Below are 20,655 nucleotides of genomic sequence, written 5' to 3'. Positions count from 1 at the left end.
TGGAGTGAAAAATGGCCCCTGTAATCCAGACTCCACCCCTGTATCTGGTGGTTAAAGAAGATGACACGCCCTACCATTCTTCAGTGGCGGCCATCTTAAGTCAGTTTATTTTTCAGTGGCGTCCATTTTAAGTTATATTCCCTTCAAGTCGATGAAAGTTGATTGCTGTTGGCAGCCGTAAAAGCTGTTGTGGGGCTTTGTAGGATAACAGCTGACCATGCTTGGGGTGCCTGCTAGGGGTCTTGGGAGTGAGGGATGGAGGTTGTTTGAGTATTATTCAAATTTATGGATCCCGACAATTAGAGAAAAATTACTATAAAAAGTGTTAAAATGTCTCCGGTACCTGCTTTCTGGCATTTAAGGGGTTAACAGAAGGGTGGGGGCTGTTGGAGCTGCGTTTTGTTTTGTAAAGGACTGACATGTAAGTTTAAGGCTTTGCCTGAATGCTGTGTCTTTCTTATCTACGAGAGAGACAATAGTGACCTTGATGTTCACGGAAAACTGAATTTCTCCATATTGAGTTGCTTGGAATCTGTGTTCTGTTATCTCGTGGTTTACAGGCTAGTGAGAACATTTACATTTGGGAGGGGTAGATCGCTGCGTTTAGACTTCTCCCTGACAATCTAAAAAAGACTTGAAGGAATTTATTTGATTGTGGAACAGGGATACAGTATGATGTGATGTCCTCCTGTGTACCCCATGAACAGACTAAGCAAGAACGAGCCCCCAACTATATTACAGAGCCTAGGACTGACTTTTGTTCCTTTTTGATTAAAAACCATCTTAAGTGTACCTGGATTTTATTGAGACGTTGGAGTCTGGCCAGAACTTTATAGGAAGCACAGAACACTGGACTGGAGATGTGGTGGAGGGACTCTGACACATTGACGTTCAGAGGGAATAGAGGATGTTTCACAGACCACGCCAAAGTGAGACTGACAACATCTCCGGAAGTCTCAACCGACCAACCCAAGTGGGCGTTGCGGGGAGGAGACATTACTGTAGTGAGTGGCGGAGACGGCCCCACAGGGCAAGACAAGGGGGGTGGTTACGGACATGGATGTCAGCGAGAACAGCCCCCCCACACAGAGTTATCGCCTTTCATTGTAGAACTCTCCCCTGCTAGTCCGATGATGATTTTAGCCCATTCCCGGTCAAGAGAAGACTCAGAAAGAACAGCCGGATACATGTAGCATGGTCCATGACCTCCAAGCTGCCAGTGAGTGTACTGAAGCCCAGTGGTCCCTAGCCCAAACTGGCAGCAGTCCCTGAGAGTGACATATTATTCACTGTTATTGATTTGGCAAATGTCCTCCTCTCTGTGCCCCTACATGAGGATTGCCAGTACCTATTTGCCTTTACCAGTTCAGTATTCCAGTATACCTGATGTAGATTCCCACAAGGGGGGGTAAAACTCACCCAGCCAATACCCCACGGCCCTACAGGGAGTAGACTGGCAGACTAGCCCCTTACTGGATGTTCTCCTTTTCAGTATGCGGAGGACCTACTGTTTTTGTTTGCCAGGATGCATTTATTGACCTTATGTGCTTTCTGTTCCAGAGGATTGCAAAGTTTCCGGAGACAAACTCCGGTACTGCCAGGAGAAGGTGGTCTTCCTAGGCCACTGCTTCTCAGCCACAGGCAAGATACCTGGCAGAGGAAAGAAAGCTGGCAGTCCAGAATATACCCCTTCCCTGAGGCCCTAAGCCTCTTCACATGTTTCTAGGACTGGCCAGCTCCTGCAGGCCTGGGATAAGGTCTGCTGCCTCCAGCCCAATGCTGCCCCTTTCTGACTGCATTGCCTCTTCCCCATTTGCCCTTAGTCAGGAGGCAGTTGATGCATTCCATAGCCTTAAGCTGGCAAATCCTGTCTGCCCTGGCCCTGGGCACATGCCACTGAACCAGACCTTTTATTTTATTTTGCACTGAGTATGTAGGCCACAGGTGTCTTAGCCCAGGAATGTGGTGGCCTCCCCAGTGGCCCACTATTAGGCCCGGTTAGACTCAGTCGTGTGGGGAGCCCCTCATGTGTTAGTAGCTGCAGCCAGCAATCTGCTCAGCAAGGCCAGTGAGCTGATCCCAGATCCTAGATCACTCAGTTACAGTGCAAACCCCACATACCTTGCACAGTGTCCTCACCCAGGTACAGCCCAAGCATCTGAGCAAAGGCCAGACAGCTCAGACTCCAGTGTGCACTCCAGATGCCCCAGGATACACTGATAAGGTGCACAGCTCTGAATCCTTCATTCTATCACCAGTCTTCCAGGATTCAGAGAGGGGGGGAGAGAAGGGTAATTAACCCAGATGTTGAGTTTTTCTCATAGATGGCTCCAGGTCTGCAGGAGAAGACAGACGGTTCTATGCTGGATATACAGTGGTCAGTGGCGCACATGAGGTAGTACAAGCAGAACCACTCCCTCCACACAGGTCAGCGCAGGAGGTGAAGTGACGGCACTCAGGGAAGTGCTACAGCTGGTGGAAGGTAAAAGGGCGAACATCTATACTCAAGGTATAGTCCTGGGGTCTAAACACGACTATGAACCCATATGGAAGGCTAGAGATTTCCTCACCTCTGCAGGGACCCCCGTTAAGCATGGCACGCTGGTTAAAGAGCTCATGGATGCTCTCTTACTTCCACAAGAGGTGAGGATAATAAAAGTAAAAGCACACACAATCTGGTAACTCCACAAGCCAAGGGCAAGTATGTGGTTGACGGGATGGCGAAGGCAGCTGCACAGATGGAGCCCAGAGACTGTCCTGAAGTCTCAGCGGTGAGTTCTGAGCTAAAAGTTTGATCCACAGGTGTTCCAGTCCCTGGTGGCCCGAGAGTCATCAGAAGTGAAGGGAGTGTGGAGGAAAGCTGGAGCCCAGATGCCGATGGGACCTGGATGCTGGGAGAGAGGGTGTGCCTGCCCGGAGCCCTGCACCCGACAGTAAGTCAAGTAGCCTACAGACACATACACACATCCAAAATGGCCATGCTAGTGCACACAAACCACCAGTGGTTTTCCCCCGGGCATTACTACCCCTGTCACTAGAGTAGTGAAAGCCTATATAGTCTGTGCCCGCCACAGCCCGGGTAAGGTGGTAAAGACCCCACAGAAGGTGACACCCAAGCTGCTGTATCCCTTCCAGAGACTGCAGATGGATTTTATCCAGCTACCAAAAAGTGGTGCGTAGGAATACGTGCTTGTGTGCATTGATCTCTTTCCAGGGTGGCCAGAAGCTTCTCCCATGACCAAGGCTACTGCCAGAGCCGCAGCCAAGAAGTTGGTGAGTGAGATTTTTCTGCAGGTTTGGACTTCCAGAGACCAAAGAGTCCGGTCGCAGAACCCACTTCACTGGACAGGTAAAGACTGAAACCTTGTCCCTCCTGGGTGTAGAACAGGCCCTGAACACCCCTTGCCCTCCCCAAGTTAGTGGTGGGATTGAAAAACTAAACAGCACTCTTAAGTTAGAGATCCAGGAGGCCATGGAAGTAACAGGGAAACCATGGAGCGAGTGCTTTCCTGCTGCCCACCATTCAGTTAGGACCACACCCAACAGAAAGATGGGATTGTCCCCCTTTGAGGTACTTTTTTTTTGGCTGTGCACCCAGACTAAGCCCCTACTTCCCACCGACCCTAGAGATGATGGCAGGAAACCAGGTGGAACATGCCACACAGTTGAGCCAGGCCTTGAAAAAGGTCGGCAAAAGTGTTTCTGATTCCTTTTTCAGATGCAGACAGAGACCTCAGGACGCATAACCTGAAGCCTGGAGACTACGGGTGGTAAAGAGACACCCCAAAGAGAGAGTCTGGAGCCTCGCTACGATGGTCCTTTCCAAGTCCTGCTGACCAGTGCCACGTCTGTGAAGCTAGAGGGAAGTCAGCACGCTTCCACACTTTCTATTGCAAACTTACTTCTTGCTAGCTGGTCTCTTCTGACTGACTGTATGCTCAGGGACACCCCAACCATGACTATCACTGTATCTATAGGGGTGACCAGGATGCCCCCAGGGTAGGAGACTTTACCTACGGTTGGTGCAACAAGACAATGACCTTCTTTAACATTGACAGCACAGGTAACCCTGTATTAGCAGTGTCTGATGTGTACAGTATTTGTGGGGATAGGAGAGTCAGGTCAGGCCTAGAGGCTGGGAAGGTGAGTGTACGGTGATAAAACTTGTGCATTCCTTCCTCGTGATCCCCAGGGATAAGGTTGATCAGACACATAAGAAAAGGTAGAGAATCCCAAAGGATTCTGGAGGTCGGAGAGAAGCACCTAGATGACAACGTTTATACGGATACAGTGGGAGCACCAAGGGGGGTCCCAGAAGAGTACAAGGCCCACAATCAGATATGGGCAGGTCTAGAGTCCATTATTCCCCAGAGAGCTATGAGCAAAGATGTTGGTTGGGTAACAGTTTTTTTATTGTAATCCACAGAGATTTGGGAATATATTCGAGATGCTTCCCAGAACCGCATGGCTTTGGACATGATCCTTGCTGAGAAGGGAGGAGTCTGTAAGATGGTGGGAGTGGCTTGTCGCATATACATCCCAGATGACATCGCCCCCTATGGATCCATTACCCATGCTCGTGAAAAGATTGAAGGACTGTCCAGGGAACTCAAGAGAAACTCTGGGGTGGACACTTTGTCCTTCACTTTGTGGTTGGGGGATTGGAAGGGTTTCCTGTAAGTGGGGGTGATGTTGGGGATTGTGATTTTGCTCTTGTCACTTATTGCGTGTCGTGTGGTCCCCCTCATCAAGTCCACCATGTCCCAGATGGCCGTCCACGACAGGAGAAGTGCCCGGAGCGGAGGATGATGCTGCCTGTTTACAAACCTATGGACTATGGGGACTCAGTGATGTGATTTGAGTGTGCGGGCCTATAACCCCTGAGTGACTGGCCTCTGGGGGATCTGGTGAAGAGTTAACAAGTCCAGCAGGTACGGGCTTAGCCTACCTGTGGGTACCTGGAGCTTGAGGAGGTCGCTCAGGACGGAATTACAGGCCAGCAAAGCTCAAAAGGGGGGAATTGTTAAGGAGGTCGCACTGGTTTCGGACGCCATCTTGACTACTGTCCGCCATCTTAGATAAAGAGGCCACCTTGGGGGGGGGGGGGGTATGCTTCCCTTTTAGAAGCTATAGAGTTAAATGTTTTAATTCAGCTATTTTTCTCATTTAAACTGTTGTTTGCCTTTTCACAATATCCTTGGCATTTCTTAGCGTCCTCCGGGCCTCTGTATTCTTGTTATTTATTTTGGTTATGAAGAAGCTTCTAGGAGCCATTGTGTAGATAAGCATGGCTGTAAACAAGGTCTCTGAGAACTGAGCACAATTAATTCACTTTTTTCCCAGAATATGCTGATGTCCAATAGCTTTGCAGTATACTATTCACACCCCTTTGATGACTCTTCTGTCTGATATATATTATGCATTTTGATTATTAAAGGAGAGAAGATCCTGACTAAGAGATTGACATGTCTTGGTCTTTGTGTTCAATCATGAAAGGGTTAATTAGGACTCACCTTACAAAAGTCAAGAGGGCTGTTGGGGCCCTGCATAAAAATCCCTAACACCATTGATCCCCAATCTTTCCACAAAATAATCCCTCGTGCCATTCAACATAAAAAGATTTAAAAATATACCTGGCTTCTTGCCAGGAAAGACCCCGAATCATGTGAGCGTCTTCATGTGGCCTCTGTGACTCCATTGCTCACTGTGCATGTCAGAAACAAGGAGGTAACCGCGTTCTGGTGATTAGCTTTTCCTGTATGAGACAATCAAGGACTTCAACTTGCACATGTGAATTTTGGTCTCAGTGGCTTTTAGGGCAGATCCATAGAAGTTTCATTTGAATAATGTGCTCAGTGTTTCAGTTGCATTTATTAACCCAAACACAGGAAAGTTGAACTGAACTGACAGACTGATGACGTGTATAATAAAAGCCCCACCCTGGAGGCTCTGGCATCTTTATGTATATAGTGGCCGGCTGCAGGGGCGTACAATTGCACTCCAGGCCCTGCCAGTAGTGTACAAGCCCTGAGAAATCTCCCCCATTGTGTGCAACTGCCCTAAGGATAGATGCATGCAACACAATCAAACCCGTTCTCAGCCATAAAAAACTGGCGTTTTCTTCAGTTTTTCCGGGTCGATTTGCATCAGCCTGGAATCCATTTTTGATAGATCCATGTACCATTCATTCAAATGTATTATGTTTTATCTTACATAGGGAACAAATAAAACTATTGGATGTGGCGTTTCCCCTGTCATTATTTAGTAGGAATTCCTTGAGACTCCCTGATAAATAATTCATAAATTTATTTCTTGCACGTACTAAAGCTTATTTACGCAGTAATATCATGTGGAATCCACTAGGCTTTGGGGAACCAGTAAATACTAAATGGATTGTCACAAAAGTCAATTCTTCCAACATGTACAAATCACAAATGAAAGAAAGTTTTAGGCATCTTCTCAATAAAAGGCAAAACATGGAAAGACAAATACAGGCAGTCCCCGGGCTACATACAAGATAGGGTCCGGAGGTTTGTTCTTAAGTTGAATTTGTATGCAAGTCGAAACTGTATATTTTATAATTGAAGTTCTAGACAAATTTATTTCTTTTGTCCCAGTGACAATTGGAGATTCAAAATTTTTGCTGTAATTGGACCAAGGATTATCAATAAAGCTTCATTACAGACATCTTATAGCTGATCATTGCAGTCTGGGACTATAGTAAAGCACCCAGAGAGCTTCACCAGAGGTCACAGTGGGCAGAGGGGTCCGTATGTAACTATGGGTTGTCTGTAAGTCGGGTGTCCTTAAGTAGGGGACCGCCTGTAATAGAAAAAAAAAATTGCCTGCACCAAAAATTTTCTGTTGGAAAAAAAAAAACATAATATGTGCAGCCAAAGGTACACTAAGATATCTAATATTACTATAAATTATGGCTGCATTTTATGCTTTAGGGTGCGTGGGAAAATTGCTAAAGGCGTCACAATACTCACATAATGTGGCTTTACCATCCCCACTACCTGTGCATTTATACCGGCATAATAGCACAAGAAAAAGACAACACTGATGTGTGCACTACAAATGACAGCACTGTCATGTATGCAGCATTATTACAGGGAATCATTCAGGACACAGGCTTGCCATGTCTGGCTCAGGATTTCATGGTTACTTTCTCTGGGGCAGACCTCAGCATATAAAGTCGGATCTCTTTTCGCCGAGTTATTGGCTCATTGTCAAAGTGTGAAGTTGAGGTGTAATTTAATGCTTCTGAACAAACAGAGGCCTTGAGGCTCATGCAAACTGCAGACCATCAGGCTCCAGCACTGACATTAGATGCTCCATCTCTGGTGAACCGATACGCCCCGACTTTGTACACTACGCTTCTAGTTTCCTCTCTCACTTTCTTTTCTTTTTAGTTTACTTTTATAATCTCTGTTTGCAACACAACGTAACCATTAGTCGCAGGAGATGGGAATCATACAACAGACATACGCTCTATCAAGACAAAGATTTCATGGGGATATACATTATCAATGTGTCCCCCTTGTGTATATGGTTATTAATTTTTTTTACATTTTGTTTTTCTGTTATCTAGTGATATTATACTACTATATCACTAGACAAAGACTAGCGGAACTCCAAAATAGAAAAAATATGGACACTTATAAATAAACAGGATATTATTTATATGATATTCTATGATAAGGTAGTTCCTATGGACTTTTTTTTGCGGACTTGTGTTACCCGTACCATAATGTTTTTATATGCATGCCAAAATCACATTCACTTAATTGGCTCAATGTTTATTATGGTCATTTGTCTGAATGGCCATATAGCCACTGCACTGTGCCAGAACCATGCAGGCGTGTGTCCTATCTTTTGCCAGATTTACGGTGTGGCTGCTCGGTGTCCTATCGAGTGGGCAGGACTGAGGTGCACTCACCCACCTCCCTCCTACACTCAAGCATATGCTACGTAGGTAAGGCACAGGTGAGGACATGGCCGTGTGCACACGTACTGTGATGTCCATCCACATCATAAATGGACTAAGAAGTGAAAAAGTGGAAAGTCACTAAAAATTATTGTAATATTTACCAAATAGATTATTTACAAACAAAATGTTATGATATCACATGCATTTCATGTCTGTGATCTGTCCCTCAGATGTGACATACGTGTCCGAGAAAATAAACCGTCAGATTTTGTATAGTAACCACATGAGGATTAGTGTGTAGAATGTGCATAACTGTAATATGAGTGAATATTCCATTACTACATTGTTATAGATATGAATACATGGTGTGATGGCAGCTAAGCGCAAAGCAAAGAGTCACCATGAAGCTGAGTGAATAGCGGCAGCAAGTGACCGTCATTATTTTGCTGCCTGTGAAAGCTATGCCTATGCTCTGTACACCGATGAGTGTATGGGTGATTAAATGTGCAATTTAAAAGCCCTTACCCCCAAGGCAATGGATTTGGCTCTCCGGCCAGGACACTTGTCAGACATCAGATGCATACTGACTGCACCTGCCAAGCAACCAGATCTTATTCAACTATCCTGACTCTCTCACTAGCTCCTGTCAACACGACCATATTATATCGCCTCCAGAGGGAGGGAGCGTAGAATGAACAGTGAGAACTGGGCATTTCACTGGCTCAGGAATTTTAGGAAATAAGAAGAAAGTGAAGATTTTCAGGAAAAAAGATGAAAGGGAACTTGTCATCAATTTTTACCTCATTAAAGGGCATCTACCACCAGGATGAAGGACTGTAGGGGCTAAGGGGCTCCAGAGTCCTTAGATGTTAATGGAGCCTGGAGCCCCACAAGGTCATTTGCATACAGTCTTTCATCCTGGTGGTAGATGTCCCATGTATGGTATGAATTATCCAAATGGGGGAGATTTGGGAATTTTAGAAAGGAAATGAAGGAGGTGAGTAGTGCAAACAGTAATAAAACATCTACAGAAAAATTATACCAATTGCAGAACTATAACAAAATCTTGGTATCTTTCTCACAACTGCATTGTGTTCAAAGAAAATAAATTATTCCAAAAAAAAAAAAATTTTTAGTAAGCATGCATTCACACCCTATGCAAACGCATAGGCGCGGGGTTTGGCCCAATCGCAATGTCACAGTGACTGACAAACATTTCATGCACATAGTTTTTCAAGGATCCGTGTGGAGGCTGTTGAAGACTCATTTCTGCCAGTGTTTGTGGCTCAAGTCTTCCAACGGAAGTCCATGCAAATGTGAAAAATATGGGCACCACGGCGCTGCCATGCCCGTGTGGGCTGCATTTGTAGATTTACTGGGTAACACGATAATGTGTCATGTCCTGGGACAAACTAGTGGAATCATTTACCAGCTTCCCATTTTTTATTGAACCACAAAACAATTGGCATACAGATGAGACCAGACCAGTTTTGCAGAAATACTGCGCAGCCACCGATTTCACGCTGATGACATATCCGGACCACAAATCTGTTATTTGTGCCACAAGTTCATCTGAAGGAGGCCTAAGGCTTTGATCACACACGGAGGGCACTGTGTACCATGATTGTATAGATGGCAGGTAAGTAACATTTCACAGAGGAGATCAAAGTTGTTACTTGTGTTATGGCAAGGTAACTTTCCAAAGTAAAAGTCTCCTCTCTGAATATCTTCATAGATAACTGGGCAGTCAATGAACATCTGCTGCAACAAAACAGACTGGGTTGTCTGTTAAGGACGTCTTCCTCCATTCTACGTATTGACAGGAATTTTTACCAATCATTTTACCAAAGAGTAATGTATTGTCGTCCGCCAAGCCCAAAAACAACTGATATTAAAATAATAAAAGACAGGAAAAATGGAAAGTATCCTTTACAAGGTGAGATTTGACATTGCTGTGTACATTATGCCAGTGGTTCCCAACCTATAGCAGTCGAGCAGTTTACAGACTACAGGCAGTGAATTATGGTTTTTCAACAGCTCAAATGCACACATTGTATACCACTGCTCTATATTCCAAATATAATAGTATGATAAAAATTACTGATCATATTATTTGCTGTAACAAATCTAAATAAATATATTAAAAAATGTTTACAAAATAAAAAATAATAAAACAATGACAACAAAAACTCCCCATCCATGATACCAGTGTGGGAAATAGCAAGGTGACCCACCAGTATGTCTTGGAGTGCTTAAAATATCTGCTGCCAATTCGTAAAAATGTTTCACTCAGGTCATGCAAGACACAACAACCGCCCTATGGGTCAATGTCAATTTTTAACAGATTTCTATTCATTACTAACTACTACTGCGGAAATTCTGCCTATGTCAGTAAAGTTACTTGATGAAACCTGCCAGGAACCAATCTGCTGCATATGCACAAGAGAAAACTGCAAAATGTGTACATGGGCACCTACAGACATGTAAACAGTCCATGTGCCACTGTATGCTAGCTCTGGGAGTAAGTCAAATCTAGAAAAGATGATGAAATGATATCTAAATAATATCGTATGGGTGTGGAACCATATTATGGACCTGTGAAGCACAAATCCATAATATGTACAGATGATAATAAACACATTTGGAGTGTCGTGTATTATCAATCTACAATGACAACTCTATAACTGCTGTAACCAATAAGACAAATAGATAGATAATTAGATGATTAGATAGTTGTCATAGAGATATATACGGTAGTTTTCAAATAGATGATATGTAGATGATAGATATGAGATAGATAGATAGATAGATAGATAGATAGATAGATAGATAGATAGATAGATAGATAGATAGATAGATAGTTGAATAGAAAAGACAGACAAAGATTAAATATGTAGATATATAGATGATAGATAGATAAATAGATGGATATATATGACATAGAAATATAGATTAAATATGTAGATATATAAATGACAGATATATGAGAGAGAGAGTTAAGATACATAGATAGATAGATAGATAGATAGACAAGACATAGAAATATAGATGAAATATGTAGATATATAGATGATACATAAGAGAGATAAATGGATGGATATATATGACATAGAAATATAGATTAAATATGTAGATATATAAATGACAGATATATGAGAGAGAGAGTTAAGATACATAGATAGATAGATAGATAGATAGATAGATAGATAGATAGATAGACAAGACATAGAAATATAGATGAAATATGTAGATATATAGATGATACATAAGAGAGATAAATGGATGGATATATAGGACATAGAAATATAGATTAAATATATAGATATATAAATGACAGATATATAAGAGAGACATAGTTAAAATACATAGATAGATACATAGATAGATACATAGATAGATAGATAGATAGATAGATAGATAGATAGATAGATAGATAGACAGATACATAGACAGATAGATAGATACATAGATAGATACATAGATAGATACATAGATAGATACATAGATAGATACATAGATAGATACATAGATAGATACATAGATAGATAGAAGAAGTGAAATCCAAGTCAGCACAATCTTATGGACTCCTAATAAGGAGGGGTGCAGCGCCCCCAAGGGGTCTGGCTTGATCCTCTTGTAGCTAAATAAAGTAAAAAGCGGGCAGCACTCCATGGTTCAAAATTTCAAAATAAAAGGTGAACTTTATTGAACAAGTGGCGACGTTTCGGTGTGTAACACCTTCATCAAGCCTGATGAAGGTGTTACACACCGAAACGTCGCCACTTGTTCAATAAAGTTCACCTTTTATTTTGAAATTTTGAACCATGGAGTGCTGCCCGCTTTTTACTTTACATAGATAGATAGATAGATAGATAGATAGATAGATAGATAGATAGAGTTGTCAGCTACATGATAGATTATTTTCTCCTCATAATCTACTACACTATAAGTGTAAAATAATATGGACTGCTAGATAAGTGACTGATGAATAATCTGGTTATTGCTGGAGCACATCGTCTATGTCCTTACACTATGATGTGTAGATATGACAATAATCCTATGATGTATATACTGACTACACAGTGTGGTGACACGAGGCTACTGCTCTCCGTGTATACAGAGGACACACCACTACGTGCTCTGTGCATTACAAGCACAACCTGCAGTGTAACTAATACTCGCGGCTGCTGTGGCCGCAGAGCCCGCAGTACAGGTAGGTTATGACAATGAGGGCCACTTACCTGCACACAGGGCGGCAGTACACACGGCGATACCTCAGGGACCTTTCTACTAAAGTGACCGCTTACTGACAGCAGCCGCGCTCCGTATGGCCGTTTCCATAGCAACATAAGCACCGCCCTCTGCTGATCCAGCCAATCAGCGGTCGCTGTCTCTCTCCCGCCACAGGGGAAACATTCTTTAGTGTCCAGCTGCTGGTGCTGCCTCCAGCTACAACCTGCTGAGGAGAAGAAACCTCACAGGCTGCTGCACACTACAGGGATTGGTCCAAATTCATGGTATTTTATTATTATTTGGTATCATGGTATTATTTATTATATTTTAAAATAAAAATATACTGTTCTAAAAAATACTGTTAAAATAAAAAAATGAATTTTTTTTTATTCCCTTCAGTCTGCCAACATCTATTGGTCAACATTGTATTCTAGACCTCAATGAGATTTCCATCATTAGATGACATCACCTTGGCCAGAGCTTACTTAGGTCTTAGACTTAGACCATAAGAATTTAACCATTTTTCATCAGTGGCAAAAAGAACCTCCACGAGGTTTGAAAACATTTATTCAAAAATATTAGAACCTTTCACCTTTTTTTGACTCATAAATAAAACTATTAGTAGAGACCATTAGTATACAGCACCCCAGGCTTCATTAATGAAGTATATAAAGCCCCCCAGGCTCCATTAATTAATATACACCCCCCATGCTCCATTCATTAATATATACTCCCCCAAGCTCCGTTCATTAATATATACCCCTGGGCTCCATTAAGTAATAGACACCCTGAGGGCTCCATTAATTAACATATATACCCCCTGAACTCCATTAATTAATATACCACCCCAGGCTCCATTCAGTAATATATACCCCCTTGAGGCTTCATTCATTAATATATACCCCCTTCCCAGCCTCTTATATTATCTTATATTAAATATACATTAGTGGCCAGAAAAAAAATAAACGCTAGCTTACCTCAAGGGCTGCATGCGATTTCTTCCTCATCTCTTCTGGGGCTCGCCGCTCTTCTGCTACATCTTCAGAACAGTGTCTTCTGTGCAGCAGTAGTCAGTAGATGTGAAGTCATCACGTCGTCGGCCAGCGTCCTGCACAGTGATAGACGCTCTGCTCCAGAAATACATGGGTGACGCCAATGTAATTATGTTCTGTGACGATCCGGTTGCGGTGCCGCCCCCTGTCAGCCGCGCCGGCAGTGTGAGTGGGGCCCAGCTCTCAATTACATCGGCAACAAGCATGCCGATGTAACTGAGTATGCTTATATTGCCAGTGTGTGTAGTGGGCCCCAGGCCATGGGAACCTGTCAGCACATTTGCACATATACAGCCAGTGACAGGTTCCTATAGAGCTCTATTCACTGACTCACCCCCATCTTTTAGCTAAAAATTGTTTCGCTTACATCCATATGAACAACCTTTTATCTTATATCACCTGGCATCAGCGGGGGAGTGTCCTGCTTGGCAGGCCCCTCCCATCTAATCCTACCCATGCCTTTTGCCTCCTTACTGGTCACAGTTCATGTCATGTCACTTCATCTCAGGTCCTTTAGCCTCTTAATAAAAGCAAACTGTCATCTGACCACATGAAGTCACAGCAGCCTCCATGGTCTTCTCCTCCTTTCCATCCTCCAGGAGGTCCCTAACTACAAGGAGGCAGAGCAGGGATTTGGAGAGACACAGAGCTGTCAGAATAATGGGGCGTGGTTCACTACCAGCCTGAGAGGAGATGAGTCACAAACACTAGACATGAGTCAGGGAAGCTAATTTGCATATCAGAAAACCATCTGTAATTAAGGTACAGTGCCCCACTGGAAGCTAATTTTAGGTGATATGAATAGGACTTGTAACCCTTTATCAGCAGGCATTGTTAATTTGTGGGTCAAAATCATTGTGACTATTTATGAATAAAACCTGAAGTTGATTTCAAGTAACCCGTTTAGGAACAGAAAGAGGGAGATATACTGAGAAAAATGCACCAGAATCCTGGACAACTTAGTGACAAAAAAGCTTCTGTACTTCACCATGTATAGACACTACATGGTGAGATAACTTCACCACTTGTGTACAAAAAGGAACTTGGACTACTAGTAAATTGCAAGGCCTTGCGCCAAAATATAGAACGCAATTTTTACGAACCGCCCCCCCGCTTAGGATAAGCAGAGGTCCCATCGCATAACAAAATTATGGTGTAACCTTGATTGTCGCGAATTCCTCAGGGGTATCATACCCCTGAGGAGATACCCCTGAGGAAGTGGCTTGCACAACCAGGGTCTGAATTAGTTGCCTGCCTTTTTTATTATCCACTTGCTCCTTGGTATTCATGTATTTATATGCTTAGCATATGTGGTCAGGTCCCTTAGAACTTGCGTAGGTTACACCTTTTATAGGTATTTCATCTGATCTGTTATCATGTGTTATGTTTGTTTCCTGACTGAATTGTTATAGCTCTCTTGAGCCTGGCTAAAAGGTGATATTTTTGTTGCATACTAGGGACAAGTAAATATTATACAATAAGTTATACAAGTTATACAATATAATTCGAGGGTTAAAGTTACAAAACGTGGAAAATTGTATTTTTTATGTAATACATTGTACTTAATGTAATTAAGTGTTAATTTATAAATTAACTTAAAATGACCATTATAAATTAATTCCCTAGTGTGTGAAGGTCATTTAAATATACAATTGAAATTAAAATCAGAGACACAATTAACCAACATCACAAGGTCATTGTGTAGTCCTATGTGAATATATCCTAACGTGAGTAAAATAGCAGTATTTTCAGCTTATCTCATAAATTGTATATACAGTATTCTAAAGCACTGAATAAAAATGTTGATGAATTAAATAACACTGATCAAAATTAGGGAACACTTTTGGGCTGCTTTAACACATTGCATTTGCATTTAGAAACGCAATGCAAGTGGGTGAGGCTCGGCCCAATCACATATGCATTTCCATTGAAACACATGTGATCGGTAAGTAGCACCATGCGTTTTAATGGAAAAATAGATTTTTTTATTAAAAAAAAAATCACGGCTTTCACATCTGTAAACGAATTATAACAGAAGAAAACTGTAGAATGCATGCCCATGGAAAACTTTGAAAGGAGGTTGTCTTAGGCAAACATTTTTTTTTACAAAACTGCACATGTGCCACATAAAAGAGAAGAAAAATCCAAGCAATGTATGCCTATATGTGTGCAAGATACATAAGTGTTTCCATTCACAGAAGAGTTTAACTTTATTTGTCCAGGGGGAGTTACTAATTAAAAACAAAAAAGTTTTGCATAGCCTAATGATTAACCAATGTCTCCGTGACCTGAATACAAACCTCATACTTATTGATGAAATGGTTGTAAAAGATTAGAAAAACATTGTGCTTATACATAAACAATGACAAACCTGTCCACATGTGCATAGTATTTCAGGTTAGCCTTGTTCCTTTGTATTGAGATGCAATGCAATACATGCATCATAGATATGGCACTATTTCTGTAAGAAAACATGTAAAATGCTAATAGCCAAGGGGCACAAATGGCATAACCTCTGGCGGTTAGCCGCAGCAGTATGGATTTACTTTGACAGCATAATGGATGGGATTTATATAAATCTCAACCCATTTCTATACAAAATAAGGGCAGCACAAAATAGTTTAGAATCGTCAGCTGGTTTTTCGTAGCAAAAGAATATACAGAATATAGTCCAGTATGTCTCTGTCTTTAAAGAGGACCTGTCACCCCAAATTAATACCCCTATCCAAACATACCTACTGAATCTACTCCCCGGCCCCTTTCTAATGCTGCCCATTTCAAAGTCCTGGCATTAATCAAACTTCAGTAATTGGCACCATAGCATATGACACCTAACATACTTTATGTCCGATCGACGGACAAGCAGTCCAGCTTATTCATTAGGGGGCCGTCCAGGCACTCCTCTTCTCCACAGGCCGCCACTCCCCCGGGCTCCAATTCTATTCATTTGCACTAGATGCCGGCGATTGTGGCATCCGTGCACAAGAGCTGCTGGCGTCATGCTCCCGGCATCTACTACGCGCGCGCAGCGGGAGAATTGGAGCCCGGGGGAGTGGTGGCCTGTGGAGAAGAGGAGTGCCTGGACGGCCCCCTAATGAATAAGCTGGACTGCTTGTCCGTCGATCGGACATAAAGTATGTTAGGTGTCATGTGCTATAGCGCCAACTACTGAAGTTTGATTAATGCCAGGACTTTGAAATGGGCAGCATTAGAAAGGGGCCGGGGAGTAGATTCAGTAGGTATGTTTGGATAGGGGTACTAATTTGGGGTGACAGGTCCTCTTTAAGGTACATTCACACACGGTATGCCTGCCGTGTGGGCATACCGCCGTGTGCTGGAGAGGAGGAGGAGGTGACCCCTCCTCCCTCAATAGAAAACAGCGGCACACGGCCGCACACTCAGAGCATGCTCTATCTTTTTGCGGTGTGCGCCCCGGATCCCTACCGTGCTGCTATTGCCGTCTATGGAGACATACATGCGGCCGCATGTACGCCCCCGTAGACGGCCATGTGAATAAGCCCTAAAGTGGTTTTCTCATCTATAATATTTATCACATATTCACATAATATGCCATAAATAGATGATAGATATAGGCAGGGGCAGGTTAAGACTGCCATGGACCCAGGGCTGTATAAATATTATAGCCCCTACAAGTCCAGAATTTACTACATATGGTACTGCAGAATGTGTCCTTTCTGCCTTCTTGCAATCTGCGTTTTCAGGACCTTTGAAGGACCTTCAAAGATCCTTGAAGGGCTAATGTGTACATGAATATTAAGAGCAGGAACAGATGTAGGAGGATATCATGGGTGAAGGCCTTTCTCAGTCTAAAATTAGGTGGGTGGTTTGGGTGGCCATGGGTACCCTAGAAGGCTTTAGCCCTGGACTACTTCCCAAACAGACTATATTATAATCCACTACTAGATATAGGTCCTACCTATCCTCTCCCGTACCTATCCTATGATTAACAGCCACTAACCATTCAACAACCTTTAAGAGCTGGAAATAGCACACACTATATGCTTGGAACTTCCATGTGCGGAACAGTCTCCATTCAGCCCGGAATCCATTCCAAAAATGTAGAACCTCATTCATATATTTATGACTTATCTTGTGGGTATGTCAAAATAGTCTAAAAGGGGGGGGGGGGGTCATGCTGTACTGCTTTTCCAGCTAACTGCAGGGGATGACAGCAGAGGAATCTGCAGTTCACGTGATGCAAAAACAAACCAATTTCTAAAGGATTTTTTCCTCACTGTTTTTAACTGTCTATGTATCCTGTTGACAATAGGAAAGCTGGGTGACAACCAGTATGACATTTATGTGATAAACAATACATAATTAAGATTATTTTGTCTATATCGGTAATGATCCCCATATTATTCTCAGCTTTCACTGACATGTAAAGCAATTGTTAGCAATAAAGCATCCATGGATTCCTGCAACTAATTGCATTAGATTTTAATTTTAGCATTGAGGGAGCCAACACATGACAGCTTGCATTGTATTCATTTACGAAAACTCAAGCCTGGGACGTTAAAGGCTTGTATGGGCCATAGAGACTTTTGGTTGCAATATTTGATTGTGCTTTTAATTGTTCTCCTCTTATGAGCATATACCAGTAATTGCTTGGAAAATTTGCCATTAATTAGAACACAGCCACCTCTAGTTGTTCACAGATTGTGGTGAGGAAATTACTCCAATTATCAATACGACTTTGTCTCCTGGAGCCTTACTAATAAGGACACGAGTCCCTGAAGTCTTGATTTATACATTCAGGAAGCAATGAATGATGTTTGTGAGCAGCGTGTCCCTATGGTGACTGAAAAGGACCCAAACCGCAATGAAATGAGATCACTACCTGCAATATACACGTAGCGATTTCAGTTATACAGATTGGGTAAATCTTGGTCCAACATCATCTTATGAAGCACTTGTGACAGCGTGGACTACTAAACATTACTTCATATAAATGTTCATCCAATATGCAACTAAAGCATTTATTGTTGATTTTGTCAACTAGAAACCACCCACATGCTAATTGGATATACTGAAGGACATATGTAAGACAACGTTGCAATGCTAGTTGTTCTGGTAGCCCAGCTAAAACAGTCTAGCATTTGCTCCCCTATTGCATCAAAAAGCCTTAGGGTACGGTCACACATACCGCTGGTTGGTGCAATGCTGGCGCAGGGGGCTGTGCCTCTGCCCAATCTCATTAGCATTTACAGTGAAACGCATGCGATTGCTTACTGATAGCATGCATTTCACTGCGAAGACAAGTGCGTTAGGGCAGGGCCGGTTTTAGACCCTGTGGGACCCTGGGCTAAACCTAAAGCCCCTAAGGCCCCAAAAATAAAACTATTTTATGAACAGTCACATTCAATCAGAGGCTCCCAATAGTCCTGCACAATAATAACACTTTGTTGTTTACAAGCAGTGGTATGGTGAGGCAATGTGTAATATGGGACTGTAGTAAAATCTTATAGGAGATTGATAGGTAGATTGATAATAGAAGATAAATATGAAAGACCATATAGATTTATAGATGTATAAATATTAAGTAATTATATATAGATAGCTAAAAAAGCGAGATAAAAGATTGATCAATAGATGGATAGATAATATACAGGAGATAGATAGGTAGATAGAAGATATATAGGTAAATAGACAAATATATAGATAGGAAATAGACAAATTATAGGAGATAGATGACAGATATATATATATATATATGATAAGCATCTCCATCTGGGCATTCAACCAGGAGATATTAAATGAGCACTACATCCTTTGCCCACAAAAGTTCCCTTTAGTACAAGGGGCCCTGGGAAATTGGCAGTTTGCCGTCTCCTACTGCCGGCCTTCACCCTCACCATACCCTCAGGCACTGAAAGTCCTTTACTAAAACAAAACACATAATATTTTGGAGATATGGCTGTTTTTTCTCTTCCTGCCCCTAGTGTTTTTCACTGATGCCTTACTGAACCATTCTTTTCCATGTGCCTTTCCACATTTCAGGTTTTTTCCCCACAGTCTCTAGAATTCTTTCCACGGACCACTAAGCAGGAAAAAAATAGAAATGTGAAAAGGCACATAGAAAAGAATGATGTGAGGCTCAGCTGTTATACACTACAGATGGAGGTGGAAGAACATAGCTCCGTGTGTTATATGTAACCCATCAGGCCATGCTACAGGCACAGGTCTAATTTATTCCTACGAGAGCTGCATTTGCAGTGTGGCTGGGCAGCCTCCACACCACAGATGGAACATCTACAATGGGTTGGCTACACTTATGCATTTGATTGGCATGGGTGCTTGGTGTTGCACCCGCACTGTCCAAATAGTAACTAGAAATTCAATATATCACTAGGAGTGGAAGACCCTAGAAACCCTCTTTAACCCCTTAATGACTACTGTGTAAAGTTTTTATGGTGACCATTAAGGGTACTTCTTTTGATGCAACGCTTTTCTATGTGCCAGGGTGTGTTATCATAGCCAAGCCCCAACACTAACACCCAGGATTGGAAAAGCTCTTATCCTGGGTGTTTAACCACTTAGACACCGCAGTCGAACATGGACCATGGTGTTTAAGCGGTGCAGAGGGAGCTAGTTCCTTCCGTCACCAATCAGCACCCCACAGAAACATCAGGGTGCTGATGGTATTATACTCCAGCTCGGCTCAGTCCACGCTGGCCTGGCCTAGTAGATGCCTGTCAGGGACATAAAATGCGCTCCATAATACAATCTACCGTCAGTGTCCACTTATGGGACAAAGTAATTTAAAAAGATGTAAACACAATAAATAAAATAAACTTTTATTAAAAAAAAAAAAAGAAATAATAGTCTAAATAAAAATGTAAAAAAAACCATACCAACACACAAAAAAAATAAAAAATGTACAAATCACACACATTTTGTACTTCCCAATCCATACCACTGTTATAGATATGACAAAATTTTCTAGTTGCAGTTATTCAAGAAACAGTGTTTAATATTCTGAAGCCATGCAGGATGGTGTCTGCGCGGTATGACTACAGGAGCTTGCACTGCAAAATCACATTTTCAGGGAAATAATTTTAAAAAATCCAAAAATCAGTAAATTAATAATCAGGAACTTTATAAATGTGTATGGTTTGTATGGTTTTAATTATTTATTAAATTATTATCCAATTATATTAATTATGGTGTCAGTTATTTTCAGTTGTTATCTACATGGCTTACACTTTACAATCACTACAATGTAATAATATCTCCAATATGCATTAAATTGCAAATGCATGGAAAGCATGCCTCCTACTGGCTGGAAAAAAAAAACAAGCTGTAAAAACAACTAATAAAAGGCAGCTCCTAATAAGGGTTAGAGATTCATTTTAGGATAAGGTCGAGTTCACAGCTTCTGCAAATGCTGTGTTCAGGGGTTTAATTAAGAGAGGC

General features: G+C 42.1%; 1 protein-coding gene across 2 annotated transcripts in view; it reads right to left on the bottom strand.

The window, feature by feature from the left end:
• CDKL1 (cyclin dependent kinase like 1) overlaps positions 1–12,301 on the bottom strand; it is a 41,311-nt gene extending 29,010 nt beyond the window's left edge. The window contains exon 1 of one of the 2 annotated variants that reach the window (XM_072116019.1): positions 12,175–12,301. The gene's annotated coding sequence lies outside the window, so the exon portion shown is untranslated. Of the gene's footprint in view, positions 1–8,458; positions 8,479–12,174 lie in introns of those variants that run through there. The other variant, XM_072116020.1, reaches the window with a different exon arrangement.
• Positions 12,302–20,655: the final 8,354 nt, after the last annotated feature.

Source organism: Engystomops pustulosus, chromosome 7, assembly GCF_040894005.1.
Source record: "Engystomops pustulosus chromosome 7, aEngPut4.maternal, whole genome shotgun sequence".
Taxonomy (NCBI): Eukaryota; Metazoa; Chordata; class Amphibia; order Anura; family Leptodactylidae; genus Engystomops; species Engystomops pustulosus.
The sequence above is the reverse complement of the archived record's forward strand: the minus strand, read 5'-3'. Positions and strand labels throughout refer to the sequence as shown.